This window comes from Myripristis murdjan, chromosome 3 (genome assembly GCF_902150065.1).
Source record: "Myripristis murdjan chromosome 3, fMyrMur1.1, whole genome shotgun sequence".
NCBI lineage: Eukaryota > Metazoa > Chordata > Actinopteri > Holocentriformes > Holocentridae > Myripristis > Myripristis murdjan.
The window spans coordinates 31,850,773-31,864,034 of record NC_043982.1 but is presented as its reverse complement, the minus strand read 5'-3'; positions in this window follow the sequence as shown (position 1 = coordinate 31,864,034).

The following is a 13,262-nucleotide window of genomic DNA, read 5'->3' as shown; positions in this document are numbered from 1 at the left end:
TTCTTACCAATGTGCTCATGAATCATTGACTCAAAATGTATTAATTCAAATTTTACCTCAACTTCATTATGGCTCCTACGCATATTAAAAACTACACTACTACACTAATATACTTGTGGGCTGATGAAGGATAGACAAAGTCCTGAGTAACGCCCTGGGTCTCTGTGTTTCATGGTTAGCATGTTCAGTTTGCTCCGTGGCGGTTTTACCATGGAAATCGCACTGAATGGGATGTGCATATAAATGTGCATGTGTGCATGTGTGTGTCCTTGAGTGCGCATGCCAGAGTTTATTTCCCTCACAAGAGGTTTTTTCATACATGTATCTTCATTTCTGAAGCTCCATAAGGTATCAGCACCTGACTGGTCCCAGGGTGCACGGGCTCCTGCCTTGTTGTGATTACTTAAAAGGAGATGCATTGCATATGTAAATGGACTGTTGTGGAGCGAGCTGGCCGCTGCTCAAAAGAGGAAAAAATCCCCTCAGCATTGATCTGGCCTTCTGCAGTTGGCCAGGGTTAAGTGTTCAGCTTCCATTAGGACCAAATTCATGCATAGGTTTGTATAATTATGCCAGAGTCAATCCCCATTACTGCTTAGCACTATCGAGCAGCTGCTTACTTTAATAAAAACACATGTCAAATTTAGGGAGAAGAGCTGCTGTGTATGTCTGTGTGTGTTTGTGCTTGCGTGTGTGTGTGTGCATATGTGTGTGTTTGCACATAATTTGAATCAATATACACAGGAAGGACGCATTAAAGCTACTAACCAGTTGCAGGCAACAGAGGCAGTAGACCCCATACACCAAATGTTCAGTCAGCTCCACAATCCTTTCAATCAGTGCAACAAACAACTCTTTCAACATTTGTCTCTTTCTCCCTGAGGACACAATCCCTCTTCTCTGTCTACTTGCTGGAGACCATCAGTCTGTAGCTTTTCCCTGTTGCCTTTCTTTCATCATTCTGTTTTTTTTTTTTTTTTTTTTTCTAAAATGAGGGCTTTTAGGCCTGACCTCAGTAACCTTGGAAAGGACTGCTGTGGGTAACAAAGGCTGCTGACCAATTCCAGATTGGTAGAAGAGGCCTCGGGTGTGTGAGCCTGATTCGTGAGCCTCATTCGTAGTGATACTAAAAAGAAAAAAAAATCAGGGATGGGCGGAGGAGGAAGGGGTGATCTGGTGTTTTCTCCTCCTTCCTACTCACACACAAGCACGTAAGTAAGTAATCCACATAACTTTTTTCCACATAACACAACTTTGCAGTCATATTTCTTTTGCTGTTGGGACACAAAGTAACAGTAGTTCTTTCTTGAAGATGATTTGCGGTAACATTTACTGTATGTCTATGTATTTACTGTTGAGACTGAAGGGATGGCTAGAGACACTAATACAGTGTGTGAAGTGTTGATCTGTTGAATAATTTAGAGATTTCCACTGATGATAGAAACAACATCGATTAGTTGAAGAGAGAAAGGCTGAGGAGGTTTGCAAATATCTTCTGAAGTTCATCTGTATGCCACCGCACCCCCAAATTATACAGATGGCAAGATGTCACTAAATTCATGGTGAGAAATATCCCAAAACATCAGTGTTGACATGTCAATGTGTCCCTGAGTTGACTCTCTGTTTCCGATAATCTAAACATCAATGCCTCTGTTTTTATCTGTGCTTCATTAGTGCAGACTTAATAAAATCTTGACACCGCTGTCTGTGTTTCAGCAACCAGCTCAGTGTGTACAGATTCTCCAATGCCGAGCTATAAAAGCTCAGACTGGTGAAGACCACTCCAGCGAAGCTACCATGACACTTCAACGCAAAAGTAAAAATTACCCTTAAATAGAGAGGCCGCGATAGCAGCAGTGAGAGGCAGAAAAGTGTCCATGGCTCTGTAATGGATTTCACCCTGCATGGTCGTCGAATGTCGCTGTAAAATGGCAGCTGAAGAGAGAAGCTCTTGCTCTTTGATTGTTAGGAAAAGATGCCAAAGTGTTTCTTTGTGGATGTTTTTAATTGCTGAAACATTTTCTGTCATCAAATTCTACTGTAACTGCTGGAAACATCTGGACATGACATCATATTTTCTAATACTGGCCAGTTATCCATGGGAATACGGAAAAATACACTGAACAAAACAACAGATCCTGAAATGCAAGGTACATCACCACAAGCTGTGTGTTTGAGGACGGATTTTTAACTTTGAAAAAGGTGTCTTTGACAACGAATACAAAGCTTAGTACTTGGGAATGTGAGTGAGCTAGTGAGTAGCCTTGGTCCTAACTCATCTTCCAACAGGATTATGGATTCCAGATCCGCCCACTGGGTTTATGGGTTGTCATATAATGCTGGGGAGTTCTGACAAGGGATAGAAATTTATGTGTGTGCATATTCAAGAGTTTCTCCGTGACACCCGTGTCTCCTGTGTAGGGTGTCTGGTGTTCAGGCGATATATGTGACTGTCTGAGTCTCTGTGCGATTAGATTGATCCAATGGAACGGAGGCTGACTACTACCGCTGATCAGAGAGCAGGGAGACAGAATTTGAATGTTTTATTGATGGAAATAGGCCAGAGAGTGTGGAGAGACTGTGGGGTGCAGTGAAGAGAGAGCGAGTGGTGGTGGGGTGGTGCAGCAGTCTGGTGAAGTTATTGTATATCAGAGAGAGAATTCCTAAGTCGCGCTTCCTCCCTTTCTGCCACTAGAGATGGACACAGCTAACTGCAACCAATCGCATTGAAAGTGAGGTGCAGAGCTGTGGAGGAGACCATCATCCTCCCGTCCCCAGTCCCTCCTTCCTTCTGCCTTCTTTCATTGGCTTTAATCAGCAGTTTAAGAACCACTGCAGGCCCACAGAGGTCTGTTTATCTCCTTTGACAATCCTACAATTTTAAACTGCAGATGCAGAAGTAACACTGCAGATGAAGATAAATGGAGCTCATGGCCAATATGCAGTAGGTAAATTATGTATCAAAATATGCATAAGCAATAATGCACTCGCAATATTTGGGTTAGGCTTTCTTTTGTCATATTTTGTCCCAGTATGGTTGGGATTATATGGTGGTTTCTAAATGCTTTTCTGCATGTTACCTTAATTTTTTTTTTTTTTTTTTTTTTTTTTTTTTAGTGGTTTAGTTGCAGCGAGTGCACTTCATCTCCAGACTATGTGCCTTATGTTCTGCATTTTGGTCCTGGGCCCCTAGTCTTGACTGTAGCTAATGTATTATGTTAATGTCAGACAGAGAAAAAGTTAGCAGTGCCCAGAGGTAGGCATATAGTTTCCTAACATCCCCTATTTCAGAATGAGCTCCTCATCTTCCCAGGGAGGAAGCAGAGGCAACACAAACTTTCTCTTGTCCATTTTCATTTCAAAAGGGTTCTGTCTTTCTTATGTCATATTAACATGCTAACTTAGATAGTTGCATAGCAACTAGAAAGATGGAATGCTCCCTGAGTCCTTTGAGTTCTTGCTCACAGTTCTTTGCAAAGCTCACAGCCGAGCTTTGTGTATGAGCAGGAAAACAAAAGCCTCCTATAATGGCCTAATGTCATACCATCATCTTGGAGTAATCCTATGGTTTTGTGGACTATGTGACTTCTATTGTGTGTAATCATAAAGATCTATACTCCTACATTTTCTCTCATCTATTTTCTCCTGACTTCCTCTGCAGCCCTGTAATTACTCAAGATGCAATTAGTCCAAGAACAAAGGCAACTTGACATTCTCCACGAGTTCAAGATAGTGGTGCACATCACACAGACTCCAAGCTGATATTTTACATATTCAGGCACTGGCCTGCATTTTTTCTCAACCAACTTCTCCCAGTATCTCCAGTTCTAGATGAAACACTGATAGAATGTTGAAACATATGCTGGTACCCCAGTTACTTGTCATGTTTACACCACGAAATGAATGTTGTGTATTTTTATGAGCGCTAAAGGGTTCACTAACCTTTCCTGGATTCCAGAGGAGAGAGGAATGAATGCACCGAGAGGCAGAGGGAGAGAAATAAACAAGGGGGTATCCTTGCTATCTCCTCACGTTCACGCTGACAGTAATTACACTGAGGGTCACTCAATTAATGGAGGCCGTGCACCTACATGGCTTGCCACAAAAAAAAAAAAAAAAAAAAAAAAGAAGAATTATGGCTAATTAAATGATTCAACCCTGGACTCAGGGCCAAAGTGTGGGGACATAGCAATATAGAAGGAGGATGCTGGGAGAGTAAGCCAACCTTTAGCTTAATACTCTGATCAACACCTGAGGAGGCAGAGAGTTTCAGTACGCAAAAGCAATTAATACACATCTTGGAGTTGCTTGGAAAACTGCTGTAAGCTTAGTTGTGCTGATGTTATGTGACATATTCAAAGAGGCCGTAAGCTCTGTGGGGTGTGTGTGATTATGATCATATTAACGGCCATGAAGGGTAAGAGCTTTTTCCTTATATGCGATGAAATTATGTGCAGTGCAGTCCTGGTGTATGTATTTAAAGTCATTACTATCAGTTCAGACAGGCAGGAAGATGTAGGACCAAAATTTGGTTTATGGGGCTGGATTGGTCAAAACCAAGCACCAGTTGAATTGTAGAATTGAAATATCTTGGCTTTTCAATTGCCTCTGTGACCTTTCCTAAGCCCATTTTGTGTGTGCCCCAGGTATTCAGAAATTTTGAAAGTCATGCAAGGAGACAGCAGCCACAATTACACCTACATTTATCACCTATAGTCGAGGACTTCATGGCCTTTCCTTAGCGACCCAAACCCCACCGGTCTTTCTAGTGTTAAATACCGTGTAGTGGCCAGTTATGAAAATGTGTGCAGTTTCCACACTAAAAGGTTTTGAATGAGCAAAGGAGGAAAAGAACTGTGCATACAGCCAAAAATAAAATGATTTATAAAACCATGCGCACACTTTCTGCCATGCAAGTTTTCCCTCCATAAATCCTAATCAAGTTATAGTTTTACATACAACAACAAGTCTCAATTAGCCATAAACGGTTAACGAAATATCCTTCATGGACACTGATGTACATGTAACTGTGACGGGTAATCCATTTTCTTTGTGTGATGAAATGGTGAAACTTGAGGGCATGATGAAAAAGAAAAAAAAGTCAGAGGTGCCCTTGAGAAGCTCAGGCTGGGCACTCAGACATCTGAAAATGAGAACAAATGTCAAGTGTGAAATGTTGAACGCATGATTAGGTCCACTTTTTCCATTTTTTTTCTTCTTTTTTTGGGAAAACATCACTGTTTTAGAGTAAAATAAATAAATGTATGAAGCCTGGGTGTTCCTCTGGGATATTAATATTATTAGCAGTTTGTAATTTGACATTGAGGATAAAGAGCTGATTGAAGGAACAATTACAACATTTAACTTCATTTCATTGCTTTGCCGGTGGAGTCCCCAAAATATGTGCTACTGATAGTTCAAAATTTCCGGCATTTCTTTTTTTTTGTATTATAAACTACACTAAACTTTGCATGTAAAGTGTCAAGAGCATAATCCAGTCTCTCATTTGTGTGTATGCAGCATTTATAAAAGAGGGCCCGAGGCCGCAGACTGCCATATTATATGCACTGTCCTTCCATTTATAAGGAAAGCTTATTTCACTCAGCCAATGGAAGCTTCTAGTACGTTCACATTCTCCTGTAAGATGTTTTGAAATTCACCCAGCCATAGTTGAGCTCCATGGAGAGGAGAGCAGCAGGATAAACAACTGTGACACTGAGGTTATCATACTCAATTATGTGGCTATCGCTGAGGTAGAAACAGATCTTTTGTCATCTGAACGCAGAGGGCTGAGGGCGAGGCGTCATCTCATGTAGAGTGGCTGCTGTTAACTCCCAGGGCAAATACAATTGACACTGAGCCAACTGTAGCAGCTGTAGTGTGTGTTTGTGTGTGTGTGTGTGTGTGTGTGTGTGTGGGTGTGTGGGCTTGTGTGTGCCAGGGGTTTGTCTCATTAGGGCCTAAAGGAAGAAATGCTGGCGCCAACTGACTGTTACACAGGACAGCGAAAGCAGTTCTTTAGGATTAAAGGCAAAATCCCCACTCAGATACTCTTACGCTGTCGTATATCATCCGTGATGTGATGTTCTGTGTGTTCCAGGTGTTTTGTAATGAAATGCTGTAAATTACTTTATTGGTGTGCCCACTTTCCTTCAACCTGCCTTGTCTAATTCTACTCCACTTAATGATACCCTAACTTTCCCAGAATGCCTTTCAACTACCCCCCCCAGAGAAGGGCTGTGGATTTGTTGTTTCCAGGTTTGGGCTGTATGAGTAGGTGAGAAGTACAAAAATAATGGGGCTCATTCACCAATATCTTCCTATTTTTTTCTTAAATTTGACGTGTTCTTAAACTGTGGAATTGTTCACACCTGTGTTCTTACGACGATGAATCCCGTTGTCCTCCTACATGGAAACTGCGTGCCACTTGATCCTAATTAGCACAGGTAAAAACCGGATCAATTTCCATCACAGGGCATGAGACTGCAGGGCCGTGTGCACACACAGAATCACACAAAGAAACTGTTCAAGTTGCGAGAAGTCAAGTGTGGCCAAACAAAAGTCTAACAAGGGAAGAGCACCAGACTCCAGATGTTAAAAAACAAAACAAAACAAAACAAAACAAAAAAATCGGAAGTGAGCATGAAGTTAACACCAGACACACTGTCATATTTAGTTGCATCAATAGTGGATATAATGTAAGAGAAAAAAAGATGCATGGGATGCTATTACTGATTCACTGAACGCTGCATCTGGAGAGGACCGCACAACCGATGAGGTAAAAAAAATAATAAAAGGTTTTATAGCAAAAAATAGATATTTGATGGCATGGTTCCCAGTCAAGATAACTGATGTGAATTGGGAAAAAAACACACAAATCTATGTAAAATAATGCATGCAATTCCAGTCTTGTAATACTGTACAACTGTAGAATTGAGGAAAACACATTAATCACTTATTTTGCAGCGCTCTTGAGAGTGTGTACATTCTAAGAAGAAATTGGCGGAAATATCTGGATGTGATGTCATGTTTGCTAATTTTGGCCAGTTATCCACGGAAATAAGAACAACATGGGCCCAGAAATGCAAAGTACATCACCAACAGTGTTTCAGGGTGCATTTGTTCTTCATGGACAGTCATTCTTACTGTTGTGGAATTGTGGGACGCAATGCGAGCCGTAGCCCTTAGATTAGGCAAGGCGTGGCACTAGCTGGAATTCAGCTAAGCCAGATCATGATGTGGACTTGGAAATAGTTTTTCACAGGATTCTTGCCAAATCTCCCGCCTTTCCCAGCATGCCCTCATAACCCGCCCAGTGCTGTGGTTGGCATCCTCGTGTTGGCTGCACACGCCCCAGCCAGCACAGCCATAATGCTCCCCCATATGGCAGACAACATCTCCTGCTGAGGGACTCGTTCACTTCTATTAATACACGCAATGTAATAAAGGGCTCAATTGAATTAATCAGCTTGAAGACATTAATCAGACATTAATGAAGTATTGACCTCTGCACCGCACTGCTGTTCACACTGTCTGTCTGCCTGTTTACGTCTCCAGTCTGTATTGACCCGTTGCTCTGTTTCTTGGAACATTTCTCATTAATAGTTGAGAGTCTCTTACTCGTCAGTAATCTCAGATGAGAGCCAAAGCTTCATATGTTTTTCCATTCCATACAGTTTTCCATACATCGAGCCAACCACAGTGGCTGTCTGCCTCATGCAGCAATCACATGGAAACAATAGGCAAGGCCCTCAGGAGGCAAAAGGGAATCAAACTAGGGCAGGGAGCCACTGGAGATTAAGAAAAAAAAAAAAAAAAAACACTACTGGGTACCTGGAGGGTTTCAAGGGGTCAGGCTCTTCCTGTAACTGAAACAATCAGCGGCGGCAAAATACATTATGCGCCTGTATCTGTGTAGCTTTTTGCGGCCTCTGCATCATTACTCCAACTAGTGTCCAGATTAATATCGATATTTGTGCAAAACTGGTGGCCCGTCCCTATTCTGATTTTTTTTTTTTTTACCTTCTTTATGCTTCGGTGCTTGATTAATGAATAAATAAATATGCAACAGGACTGTTTCTGGATCGCCCGGAAGGATAATGAGTTAAAACAGCCGTCTGCTTACATATGATTATCTACCATGGCAATGTCATCGATAATTAACATACTACTTGGACCCACTTTTTTTATAATTTTTTAATGAAATTGTATCAGGAAAAAAGGGGCTACTGCTGACTTATCAAGGATTTTGACTGTCAGCTGAGCAATGCTCTTGATTAGTGGATAATAAAACAGTGGGGCCAAATGACTGTAACTACAGTAATTTTCTAAATTGCACGCAACTAATCAATGAGGTGTTTACATCACTGCGGCAAGAAAAGAGGAAGAGAGGAATGGCAGAAATCAGAAAGATTTTTTTTTTCTATGGTGATGTAAGGAAACAGTCCAGATAGTAATTACCCTCCAGGCCTACCTGCAGTTGTTACCAGGCTGAGGTCAGTTCACTTTCAATCACTTCACAAAGAGTCCCTAAAAATTCAAATGTAAAGAAGAATGGCCATGTCAGTTCACTCTGTGAGGAAATAATTAAGCTTGAAAATAATTGGGAAAGCTCTGTCATTAACAAATGAAGTTAAGCTTGTATTTACATTTTGGATTGATTAAATTGAGACTGAACTGAACCATATGTGCTCCCACTTTTCACACATGATTTGCACAGTGCTGTTTATAGCACACATGAATACTAAATTTTCATTCCTACCTCATGCGGTAATAAATTCCCATACACGTACGTCCATTTTCATTTTGAAAAAGCTTCCAAAAAGCTTTTGCATCTTCGTTTCCACATATCCTTCTGCAAACATTATGAGGTAAACTGAAATAATAAAATATTAAGTCGAAAATAAAAATAGGCTATATAAGTAAGACCACATGGGAGAGATGAGCACATGGAAAGCATAAGCCGGCATGGCTCTGATTTAGAGAATTATTTCACAGCAACTCAACTTGTGCCAAATGAGCTCCAGATTACAATAATACCACTGGCAGAGCAATTAAGTCCATATAAACAATGCATGCAGAGTGCTGGCACCAGTGTAAGCCACACACACACACACACACACACACACACTGGTTGATATGGGTGCAGAGAGTGTGTCAGCCTTCACCGTGTCTTGCCCCATATCCATCAGCAGCAGGCGAAGGCTAACCTGACAAACACCCAATATCACCAGCAGCTGCCTGGGCAAGGATAATTAATACAGCAAGCAATTTGGCAGAGCTATAAAAGTCCTGACACTGACGGTCAGACATGAGGGTGTGGGGTGACTGGTCGACACACCAACATGGACACCGAGAGGGAGAGAGAGAGACGGAGACAGGGTTATCTCAGAGGGAAGTAGCGATAATCCAAGTACATACACCTGACCCCCCCTGTAGCAGACACATGGACGCTCATCAGACCAACTGAATAATTTCTTAACACTTAAAGGAAAAAGCCACCCGCAAACACCATAACACCGATGACATGATGTCGCACTGAGGTAGTTCCAGCAACTGCTTTTCACAAAAAAAAAAAAAAAGAGAAAAAAAGGTCAGCATCATACCGTCATGTCCCAGGTGGCACCTCTCACAAATAAAACATTACCGTTTCACCACTGAACAAAATACAAAGAAAACAATGGAGGGCGAAAATCTGGACAGACATGGGTGTCACATTTCAACGTAAAACAGCACATGCGGGAATTCATTAGCTACTGTTGGTTAACATGAGACAACAGTTCGCGTTCACAACATCCTACCCGCCACATGACAATGTCTGCCGTGCTCTGTTGTACTCGGAAAACAGGAACAGACGACCTCCGAGTCTGGAAAACGGAATATCAGGCGAGATGGACGTACTGAGAGACATCACAGCAGCGAGATACCTTTGCATCAAATTTTCATGATAACCTGATTTGACTATATAGATTTGAACAGTTATGGAAGTCGGTTGTGTCGTAACATCTTTGCTGCTGCTTGAACTCTGAGATACCTACTGTTTATTTTTTTATGTTGTTTTTGGATGTTTTTTTATGAACCGACATATAAAATGCACTGAATGTACCACAAACTTTTAGGTTTTGTCTAAATTTAGCCATCAAGCTTGCATTGTATTGCACTGCCTAGTTGTTGTCTAACTGTAGCTAGTGGATGAAAAAATATGCTGTTTGTCCCTCTGGATTTTCACCATCCACTGCTTATTTTTGATCAGCAGAGGTAAAATGATAATTTGTCAGACTATCAACATATTTACAGAGTTTGAGCTTTCCATCCTGAGAGTGACACGAGCGTTACTGCCGTCATGGTCAGTGGAGTTTGGAAAATCTCCGCAGGATTGGGTGTCACAGCCTCAGTAGGCCAGAATACAAGACACATTTGGTTGTGAGTAAGATGCTGGTGCTTTCTCGAATGGAAAGACTCAGTCTCTATTTGTGCTAACACTATCGCTCTCTCCACCGACACGAAGAACCCTCAGCTGAATGCAACAATTTCATGCCCAGACTCTCAGGGTTGTTGACAGTCATTCTGTGAAACGCAGGAAATCACCAGCTGAAGTCGAAGTAGACGAGGCAGGTTGAGGGAAAGCGGGTCACTGAAAAACATTTCATCATGAAATTCCTCCTGGACTGTGCTGAACATCACACACTGCTGATATTTAACAGTGTAACAGCACCAGGGGAGTAGTGTGACAGAAGATATTTTTTTTATTAACTTCAAATTCATGAACTCTATGAATATTTTCAATGCTCAGCTTTAGAAGTAATTTGGCATTTTCACATCTGATGGACTGAATAAATTCCTTCATTTGTTCGTCCATTCATTCTCCTTGCCTTATTTAAAATTTTGTAAATTTGTTGAACCTCTGCAGTGTGTGATGATATTATTAGAAAAATACGCATTCAACTGGAATAAATTTCCTCATTGCCACCTCTGTTTTACGAGAGTGATATCTATTCTGGGATTATCTTAAATAGACAGATGCTTTCTATTAGGCTAATCCAGGCTCTTTTACAGGAGTCTTAGGTTAGGCTGTTTAGGAGCACCAAGCATGTTTGATGAAGCTCATTTGAATTTTGGAGTGTTAACTTTTTTTGTTTGTTTTCTTGGTCCAGGTGGGACAATGCCATTTGAACTGCACCGAGACACCTGAAAATGCCCAGATAACTGTGGTGCGGTTTGTTTATTGATATAGGAGGACAGATGTTGACATCTGATAGCCAGCAGTTCCACATGCCTGCAAAGCCTATGGCATAACGAAAATGAAGTCTGGACTGATGCTGATATTGGGCTATTTTTTTTTTTTCACATCTTCTCCACTTGCATGAACACTAAAGAGGAAGGGTGCAGACAGCTCCATCATGCTTAGTTAAAGTCACAGAGACTGCAGTCAGGTTTGATTATCCCTCCACTACCAAAGTCTCTAACCTGCTGAGATGTAGTGAGATGATCCAACAGGCAAGCCACTTCCGAGTCTGGAGACTTCTGTTGACAAGCTCTGGTTCTCTTATTTTTGGGCAATCTACCTAAACAAACCACATTTAAAAATTCAAATAATTCAAATTTGCACTGTGGTTTAGACCAAAGAAAACCGTGCATGGCCAGATACTGGATTTCTGCACTGTGACAACACACTCTAATCTCCCCAGTGCTGTTGTCATCCTGTATGATTCAGTATGAATGCATATTGATGGATATTTGGGTTCGCTTGTAGAACCCCATCCGGCTTCTCCTCCTCCTCCTCCTCCCCCTCAAAAGAAGAAAAAAAAAAGCTTCAAAAGGCCCCAACAGTGGTGGGCGCTTGTTTGCAAGCTTTTGCCTCCATAGTTTAAAAAAAAAAAAAAAAAAGCATGTGGGCATACATTAAAGGCCTGAGCTTTGCAGAAACAACAGACACAACATGCTCCTTTACACAGCGCTGCATAAAAGTAACCATATGCATTTGCTCCCACACTAAGAGGCAGAATGTACACAGCAGACCCAGTTGTGGCTGTGTCTTCTGCTCATCTGTGGCCTATGTTAATATGATTAGACTGGATTATGGTAATGTGCAGGGGGATCTGGTGGGTGTGGGGTGATGCTTTGCCGCTCTCGTTTCAGGGAAGAGTTAATTGGTTGGGCTGCTTTGATGTTCTGGTGATGGGAGAAGGGGGTTTGTGGGAAGGGCTGGCGAAGGCGCTATGTGAATCAAACCAATTTTATTTTTGGCCTATGAGCGATCTGTGCTGGCGAGCGCTAAAAAGGAATGAAACCTGATGAAACCAATGAGACACGATGTAGACCCTGAATCAAAATTTTGTGTACATTCTGATAAAAAGTACAGCAGTGCCACACAGCTACAGGATATTTTTATCGTCTCTTACTGAATAAAGCTAGTAATAAGTAGTGAGTGATAAAATCCATCACTGAACAAGATACCTGTTTGTTTAAGATCCATTAAAGATGCAAGTAAGACTTTTTATTACTTTCTGAGTGTTTGAAAAGGTCAGTGAGGAGACTTCCAGACAGTCACCCTCCACCTATAGCCTCCTGGTAACTTCAGCTCACAAGGTGGGATCGCAACTGCGCCAAAACAAAATGACCATAACATTTTTGTGGGCGGTTGATCAGTATCAGTCACTAAGCAAATAACTTTGTAAGCTTCTGAGGTTTCGGGCTTGCAAATCGCATGTTCATTTTGTTAACTTCTCTACAGCATGGCCCCCTGGAGTCACATGGTAGAAGAATTAATCTCCGTGCAAATCTGTGCACTCTCAGTTTACAAAATCTGCACACACTGATTCAACCGTAACCTCAAATTATGAATCCGTGCTCTGATTTGCAAACTGTTCTCTTGAATTATAAATCTATGCCCTTGGATATACAAATCAGTACTCCCAGACTGAAACTGGAAAAAGTGAAGCATGATATACAGACATTCAAGTATTGAGTGCATGAATTGCAAATCTTAGGGTACAGATGTGTAATTTGCGGGCACAAATTACAACTTTTATGAATCTGTGCATACAGATTGGTAAACACCATACAGATCTGCACATGGACTTATTTTTTTCTACCAGGTGACTTCCTGCCTGGTAGTTTTGCTCAGGTCAGACACAAGTCAAGTTACACACTGGTGATCTGAGTTTGAGTTTTGGAAATTTAACTACAACACCAACATGAAGTGGAAAGCTGGATCAGAATGAGGAATAAGATTCAAAACAAGACAGCTTCATAAGTAAAAA